The following is an 8,252-nucleotide window of genomic DNA, read 5'->3' on the forward strand; positions in this document are numbered from 1 at the left end:
ATAATAGTAAAACTATAACTTTATTTTCTTTTCCTTTTAACTCGGGAACACATGAAATATGTAAATTCCTTGATTTTCCTTTCCTTCTCATTAAACTCGGGAACACAAAAAAAAAAATTTCGTATCATCTTTTCTCTCCTAATTTCATTCCCCTCCCATCCCCTCGTTAAATGAGACTCTGGAACACATTTAACTTGGGTTAACTTTTATATCTTAACGGGCCAACGGGTGGAACTCAGGTTATGGTTTATCTCTAACGGGTTAAAGTGGGTTATGTTTTAATCTCCTAACGGGTCAATACAGGATATCTTTTATCTCATAACGGGTCAATTCGGGTTAGCTTTTTATCTATATATAATAGGTAAAGGAGATGGTAATTTACCATAGAGATAAGTTTTGCTTATTAATAGACAATTTCTTACCTCCACCATTAAGGGGTCGTCCTCGCTCCTTTTCATAGGACCAGAATTGATTCATTCATTATGATGCCTGCTTTGTCCGGTTATAAGTGGCTGATTCAACACTACCCTCAATGCTGCTGCAGTTATAACTTATAATCTATTGTTATTCATTCCCGAAACCAACTTTTGATGCTTATGTTATCATAAACTGTATGCAGAACTCCACTGGAACAATAACAACACTTGTAATGGAAATTAGTTAATCACCTATACAATACACCTTTAGGGATAAATAAATATCAATGTGTGCTCTTCCCCCAAAATATTAAATAAACCTTATGTTTAAGCACATGTTCTATCATATTCCTGTATAAATTGGTACAGATTGATCATTCTGCTAGCAAATAAACAGATAAAAAAAGTTAATTGTTCAAATAAACTCAAATTTTATACTTACGTTTTATTAGTGTTTTCTTTCACAGTTTTGACTTCTTTTCTTTTGGAAACTTGCAGTGGGATTCATGGGTCGAACACAACAACAAAAAGTCCTACAAAACACATACAAGTTAGAAAACTATGACCATAAGCCATAACACCAAAATCTGCACGCGCATATAAACATTCACTCACACAACCTGATAAGTATTTAATGGAGAGTCAAAGTCAATAGGTCTTAGTCAAAGGATTGATTTGGGGAGTCAAGGTCAAGGACTAAAATAACGGGGAAGTTTCCAACACTTATATAAAATAAATAGGCCTAGAGTCATAATTTTAGGATTGTCATATTTTTATTATCATGTTATTCTTGTATCGGAGATTGCCCATCTCAAATAAGGCCAACTATGCTACTTTTTCAATCAAATCATTCTTTGATTTTGCGGTTTCTAACACAATCCCATCTGCGTCCTTGGATATCATACGCACACAATACATGATAAGTCATTTGACATGATTTCACATAGCAGCCAAGAACCGCTCCCTTTTTATAAAATAATAGGCTCGTGTATAAATCTCACGTGCTTATTTACTAAGCTAGCTTCAATTTAGGCCCGCGCTTGGGCTCGGAATTGTTCAAGATACATGCAACAGTCGCGGCATCGGGACACGTTGTTTGCTGAACATTTGAAGGATCGTCTTCTTCTCCTTTGTGACATCTAATTGGAAAAATGAAAAGAACCACTACAAAAATAAAATTAGCCACTATATTGGAATAACAAACTTGATGAAAACATCCAGATTTTGTGGAGGCAATGAAATGATAACAAAAATGAATAGGTGAGAGTAATCACAAATGCAAATGAATAAAGAAGACTAAAAAAATGAATGAATTAAGATCTACTTAAAACAATAAAAGTAGTACGTACCTTGGCTCAAAGTATGAAGATTGTTGTGCTCTATGTTGAGTAGACATTCTAAAAACAGGTAGTGATAATACTATACTGGTCATCTTAAATCACAGATGTATTAAAATCATCATGCATGCAACTCTCATCCATACTTTCTTTCTTTCAATACAATATAGAAATATCCAGTAACTTGATACAACCACACCAACAATTAAATCAGTAAACTGCAAAATAATCTGGAAACTAATGTGTCAATGGTTATGATGACGGTCGTTTTACTCATACAGAAAGCTAATTAACCTAATAATTAGAGTAAGTAGGGCATCATAACTATGAGTAGCTAGACTTGCATTGATTTATAGCATTTAGATTTATAGTAACTATTAAATTACCTTTTTGTAAAAAGTATAAGTCTGTAGAGTAATGAATCTTTATATATTTACATAACTATTAAAAAAGTGACAAGAAATAAGTTTTTGTTACATTAGTGTTTAATAAATTATTTTGTTTATCAGGCAGCATTTGTAGGAAGTCATGCAGTGACTCCAAAAGTTTATTGGAAGTCTGTGTTACCAAACAGTCCTATGCCAAAATCAATCAAAGATCTTCTATACACAGAATTGAATGACGAGAAGAGCACTGTGGTGAGTGTGGGTAAACGCGTTGTAAAGGTACACTCGGGCCTGAAGATGAAGCCGGATTATGTTGTCTTAAGTGACGATCCAAATTTTATAAACTACTTATCATCCGAGAAAGTGAAAAAGGATGATCCAAATGTATCATTGTTTTTCTTGATAAAAAACTTGCATCAAGGCACAGAATTTAACCTACATTTCACCAAAAACGACCAAAACTCGACGTTTTTACCTCGAAAAATCGCTGATTCGATACCCTTTTCATCAAAAAATCTTTCCCAAATCTACAACGTGTTTTCAGTTAAACCCGACTCGTTGGAAGGAGAAATTATGAAGCATACACTTAAGCAATGCGAGGATAAAGACCTCAAGGGGGAAGAAAAATATTGTGCCACTTCATTAGAATCCATGGTCGATTTCTGTACTACCAAACTCGGTAAAAATGTGAAAGCGATTTCAACAGAGGCAAACAATAAAGAAAGTGTCCCGTTCCAAAAGTACAAAATCCAAGTAGCAAAAAAGCTAGCTACAAATAAAGTCGTGGTTTGTCATAAGCGAAAGTATGCATACGCGGTATTTTATTGTCATAAATCTAGCACTGAAGCGTATGTGGTTTCTATGATTGGTACAGATGGTACGAAAGTGAATGCAGCGGCAATTTGCCATATGGATACCTCGAAATGGAACCCGAAACACTTCACGTTTCAATTGCTTAAAGTGAACCCAGGAACCATTCCGATTTGCCATTTCTTGCCTGAAGATCATGTAGTTTGGGTTCCATATTAGTAAACTTTGCTGGAAAAACACAAAAAAAAAAAAAAAAAAAGTATGTGTTTGTTTCAAAAATATATGCGTGATTAGTGACAGTACTATTTATGTTGTTTCTCCTTTTGTTAATCGATAAGTATATGCAAACTAATATTTAAACCATACAAAACTTTACTAACTGTACGTTTGGCTTAAATTTGGTTTTACAGGATCGGATTTACTCTTTAAAATGAAGGATAAGAGCATGCTTAATTTATGATTAAGATAAAAATAAAGAATCAATAATTTTTTGACAGTTGCAAACACCAACAGCATCTACTTGTTTTTTGTTATCCCTGAGTACACTGAGCATACCCAACTCCCTAATCAGCAACATAGGGTCCGTCTAACGATTTTTACAACCGTGACTCATATGTGACGCTTAGTATATATTTTCTATTTCAATATTCAAAACTTTTACATTTTAGACCATTTGCCATGCAAGTAGTTTAAAAAATCAACAAAATAAATTGAGAAATCTTCATTGTTTCTATAAAAAATATTATTCTACATACCTTTTGTAAATAACAATAACTTAAGGCTGTAGGTTTGAAACCATATCTAGGCGTCAATCGTCTTGCCGTTGAGTGAGACTGATTTGCCACTCAGTTGTTACGATGTTTAATATTGTAACTTCAAATTTAATATGGTATCGAAAATAACAACAATTACTATTATATACTAGAAAGAAGATAACTTTTATAAGATCTTCAAAGTCTTTTTACATCACTCCACGTTGAACTTTTAGTGCGTCCTTGAAGAAACACGGATCCGTTCCCCTGGTCGGGTCTTGGATCCAGTGAGTCTACAGGGTAGGATACGATAATAACCAACATAATATGAGTACAACTCCCTAAAGTCTAGTGACCGGAACCTGCAAAACAGACACCGTGAGTCTCGTCACGGGAAGAACAAGAGGGGGGTCTTCCCGTAACCACCCTCCGGCGTGAGAATCAGTACCGTTCTTAAGAGAGAAAGTACTAAAGTAAACAGAGTAAGTACAGTGAGAGTGTATGTGAATGAATACCTCATGCAGGTTGACAAGGTATTTATAGTCGTAGGATGTGGGAAGGTGACTGGGCTAGCTGTCCCTTTCTAGAAGATCTTACTAACCGTCTGGACGCGTGTCCCATTGTGATAAGTTGAGCTATACGTCCCATGTGCATGGGTATAACAACCTGGACACGTGTCACTCTATGACAGGACGGATAAAACCCTGGCCATGTGCACGGTTATAACAACCTGGCCAGATGTCCTTCATTCGTTGGTTGACGAGTCACGTATTGCCCAAGAAAGCATCTTGGGAAACTTTCTGGAAAGTTATTAGTTAATGACCGCTGTCCTGGAGCATTGCCTTCTGGTCATTTTGTGTGGACGGGTACACCGTCCTGCGGATGACCTTTGAGGGTGCCAGGATACTTCCGCATGCGTCATGTGGGTGTTTCTCCCTTAGACGGTTAAGCGGGTGATCCATATGTCGCGCGAGTGGTATATGAGGGGTTCCTCTCCGACCTGCGGGTAGTACTTAAGGGTATTTGGGTCTTTTTGGTATCCTACCTCTATAAGTCCCCCAGTCTAGTGTTTCTTTCACGTGAAGTTTTTATGCGGGTGAAATTTGGACTTAAGGTAAATTTTGGGGGTTTTTGAACTTTGGATTTTGGTAGGAAATATCTTCTGTTGGTGTGGATAATCATGAAAAATGACAAGTTGACCACTCGCAGGCGCGTGAACAGATGATGGGATGTTTATGACGGCTGTCACTGTACCCGACTGTGCACTCTTTTCTCTTTTTCGAATTTCCCGCGTGACCTGGCAATTTTTTATTGAGCGAAGATTTTCTCTCTCCACTGTTCATATCCCATCGCATTAATTGATATGGGTATAAATAGTGGGTGTTACTTCCTTTTGAAGTTTAATCGCCTTTGATTTGTAAGTATCTTTCTTCCTTTCTCTCTAAAGGTTTCCGATTAAACACTAAATCTCTTCCGAGTTTTGTTCATTGTTCTTCATTTCTTTTGCTAAAACAATGGTTGGTCAATTGAGATTGACGAAGTAGAGATTCAGTGGGACCGATCTGACTATGAAAAGTTGATCGAAACTTACGGTATTCCACCAGAGTGGGGATCTGAGTTCCCCTCTGTCGGGTCCATAGCTAGCCTGCCACCTCCTGGCTAGATGGATGTATATTCCGACTACTTTGTCTATGGGAATTTTCGTTTTCCCATTACAAAGTTTTTTATGAAGATTTTAAGTGCATACGGGATACATTTATCCCAGTTATATCCGCGTGCCGTTATGCGGATTCGTCATTATGAATTCGTGTGCACGGAACATAGGATGTTACCTCACCTTGATCGTTTTCCTATTTTTTACTGATTTGCCAACCGTGGTGGCTGGTACACGTGTCAGGGTCTTTCCGACAGGAGCATTGGTTACGAGGTCGAGAAAGGCTCAAAAGATTGGCGTATCAAGTTTTCCTGGATATCCGAGGACATAGTGCCCACTGCTATGGCCCGACGTCTGGCCACTGAAGTGCTCCCGGAGGTTGTCATGATTCCCATTAGGGTCGCGATTGGTTTCATGTTCTAATGTCGAAAACCAACGCCGATGCGGGCGTTACCCGAGGAGGCTCTTGTATGGGCAGGCATGAGCCGCCTGTGGCCATTTGAGTTCTTGGAACCCGTTTTCATTGGTCTGGATGAACGTAAGTTATCGTCTTTGATTTTTCTCTTGCTTGAAACTTTATGATTGATTCTTTATGTTTTCACTTTCAGGTCAGGGTCCTATGCTCAACGCTCTTTTCGAGGATATGGGTTGTACCCGGAAAAGCATTCGTGATGCGGGTGACAGACCCATTCTTGAAAAGTCTCACGACCGATTTTTTTCCCCAACAAACGTGCGAGCCGAACCCTTAGTTTCGGACGCAACCTTTCAATCAGGTGCGTATGTTTTAAATCCTTCTCCTCTTAATGTGCTTACCTCTGATGGGGTAATCGTCATTCTATCATCGAGTGACGATTTCGCTACCAAAGGAGAGGAGGACTCCAATGATGCTTGTGAGTTTTCATCTGTCTCACGTCTGTTGACAGAATTGGCACAAACGAGGACTTTCTCGTCCTTTCAAGTGAGTGACATGGGCACGAGTGCTGCTGGTGCTAGGAACGAACCAACAGCTAAGAAACAGCGGACTCATCGCCCAAAGAAGCCGCAATATAACCTTGCGGAGCGCATGAAGACGGTAACTGGTACATGTTTTATTGTCTACCTTTCTACTGCTTTGATACGTGATTAAACGTGATTTTTGTTGTGCAGATCCGTCTATTGTTGGGGATGATATGTCGGAGAAATTACCATCACCAACCCCGACATTTGAGAAACAACCATCTCCTCCTCCAGAGAAGGAGACGGAGGATAATCCTTCTACCCCTCCCACTGAAGCAAATGTGGAGGGGTCCAACTTTCAGTCTGGAGTTAACGACTCCTTAGACTATCTTTTCCAGTATGGGAACGTTGTTGGTTCCCATAATGATAACCCTGAGGTCAACGAAGAGGGTTTCAGGATTAATGAGTCCCCATCTCGATCTCCTCCTCCATTTTTCTCTACTTTTTCACACTTGACTATGGGTGCAGGTGGGAGTTTCCAATTTGGACCATCCGTCCATGAGGTTGGGGGAGGTTCGACGCATGGTGCCCCTCAACAGTCCTCCTCGATCCCCGTTCGTCTTGAAGCTTCAAGTTCACGTTATTACGGGGAGGAGATCTAGGGGATGACTTCGATCTGTTCGTCCCTCCTTGGGACATTATCAATGGGTCTCGGTTTTTCGACCCCGGGACTTGTATGAGTTTTGTCAAACACTGCGTGCCACCTGCAAAAATGGCATACCAGCGTGAACGTTCCCGCCATGATCTTCACACCGACTTATCTTTTTTCCTTGGCTAACACTTTGGCCTGTAGCCAGGAAATCTTACATGAATGGCGTACAATGGGCGGGAAACTGGGTGAAGCTTTTCGAGCTGTCAAGACTGCGAAGAAAGAGGCTGAAGATCATCGCCTGGCAGCTAGTGCAGAAAAGTGGAAACAGACAGACGCGGAGATCGCCCTTAGGGGTGAACAAGATCGAAATGCTGCCGCTGCCCGTCAATGGAAGGAAGCCTGTGAAAGGCAAAATGCCGTTCTTGAAGCTGCCCGGGCTGAAACTCAAAAGAAAAGGATGACTTGGTGCGGGCCCTAGAAGAAAACTCGGCTCTGGAAAGCCAAGTGACCCTTCAAGGCAACCGAATCCAAGAACTTGAAGCAGAGCTGAAGCTACAAAGGGAGCAGGTTGAGCTTGAAGACAAAGGTGCTGCTGAGGTACAAGCTGCCTATGACTCCCTTTTGCAAGCTCATGAAGAGGCGGAAGCCCGTGCCACTGCAGCTTTGAGCAAAAAACAACAAACGGCTGAGGAGTTCCAAGAACTCTGAGATAGGGTTGAACGTGCATAGCAAGACCGTCAATGGTTCCTCACTCGAGGGCTTGATTCTGTGAATTTTCCTCACTTGTTGATCACTACACATCTCATGCCTTTATTCTAAATAAATTATCTTTTTATTTTGTCAGGTCATCCGCCATATTAAAGGAAGTTCATAGCTAATTGATAGCTTTGCTAACTTGATGACCGCCTCATCCCATCTTGGTTGAGTGAAAGGCTTTAATGAAGGGATGACCTATGCTCAAACTAATCGTTCCTTTGAAGATCATCTGCTTCATGGCCTTGACGTCAAGCAGGAATACGATATGTACATTAAGGAACACGATGGCTTGGTGTTTCCTTTACAGAACATGCTCCCGGAGTTTGCCTCCGCCAATGACGGTGTACAACAATTGAGGAACTATTTGAATGATGAGTCTAAGGAAGACTCGTCTGAGGACACTTCACCAAAATCACCGGAGGATATACCAGCCTCTGACCCATAGAATAGGTTTAGATTTTTAAGACTTTGTAATTGTTTCTCCATCTTTTTTGTAACCGTCTTCTGATTATTTAATGGAAAGAAACTTTTTGTCATGTGAATATTACGGTGT

General features: G+C 40.0%; 1 pseudogene; it reads left to right on the forward strand.

Moving 5' to 3' along the window:
• Positions 1-2,331: 2,331 nt before the first annotated feature.
• Positions 2,332-3,168, forward strand: LOC143631648 (BURP domain protein RD22 pseudogene; annotated as a pseudogene).
• The last annotated feature ends 5,084 nt before the right edge of the window (positions 3,169-8,252 follow it).

The sequence above is a fragment of the Bidens hawaiensis genome, unplaced genomic scaffold (genome assembly GCF_021521415.1).
Source record: "Bidens hawaiensis isolate Kalapana, Puna unplaced genomic scaffold, B.hawaiensis_p1.1 tig00006190_1, whole genome shotgun sequence".
Classification (NCBI taxonomy): domain Eukaryota; kingdom Viridiplantae; phylum Streptophyta; class Magnoliopsida; order Asterales; family Asteraceae; genus Bidens; species Bidens hawaiensis.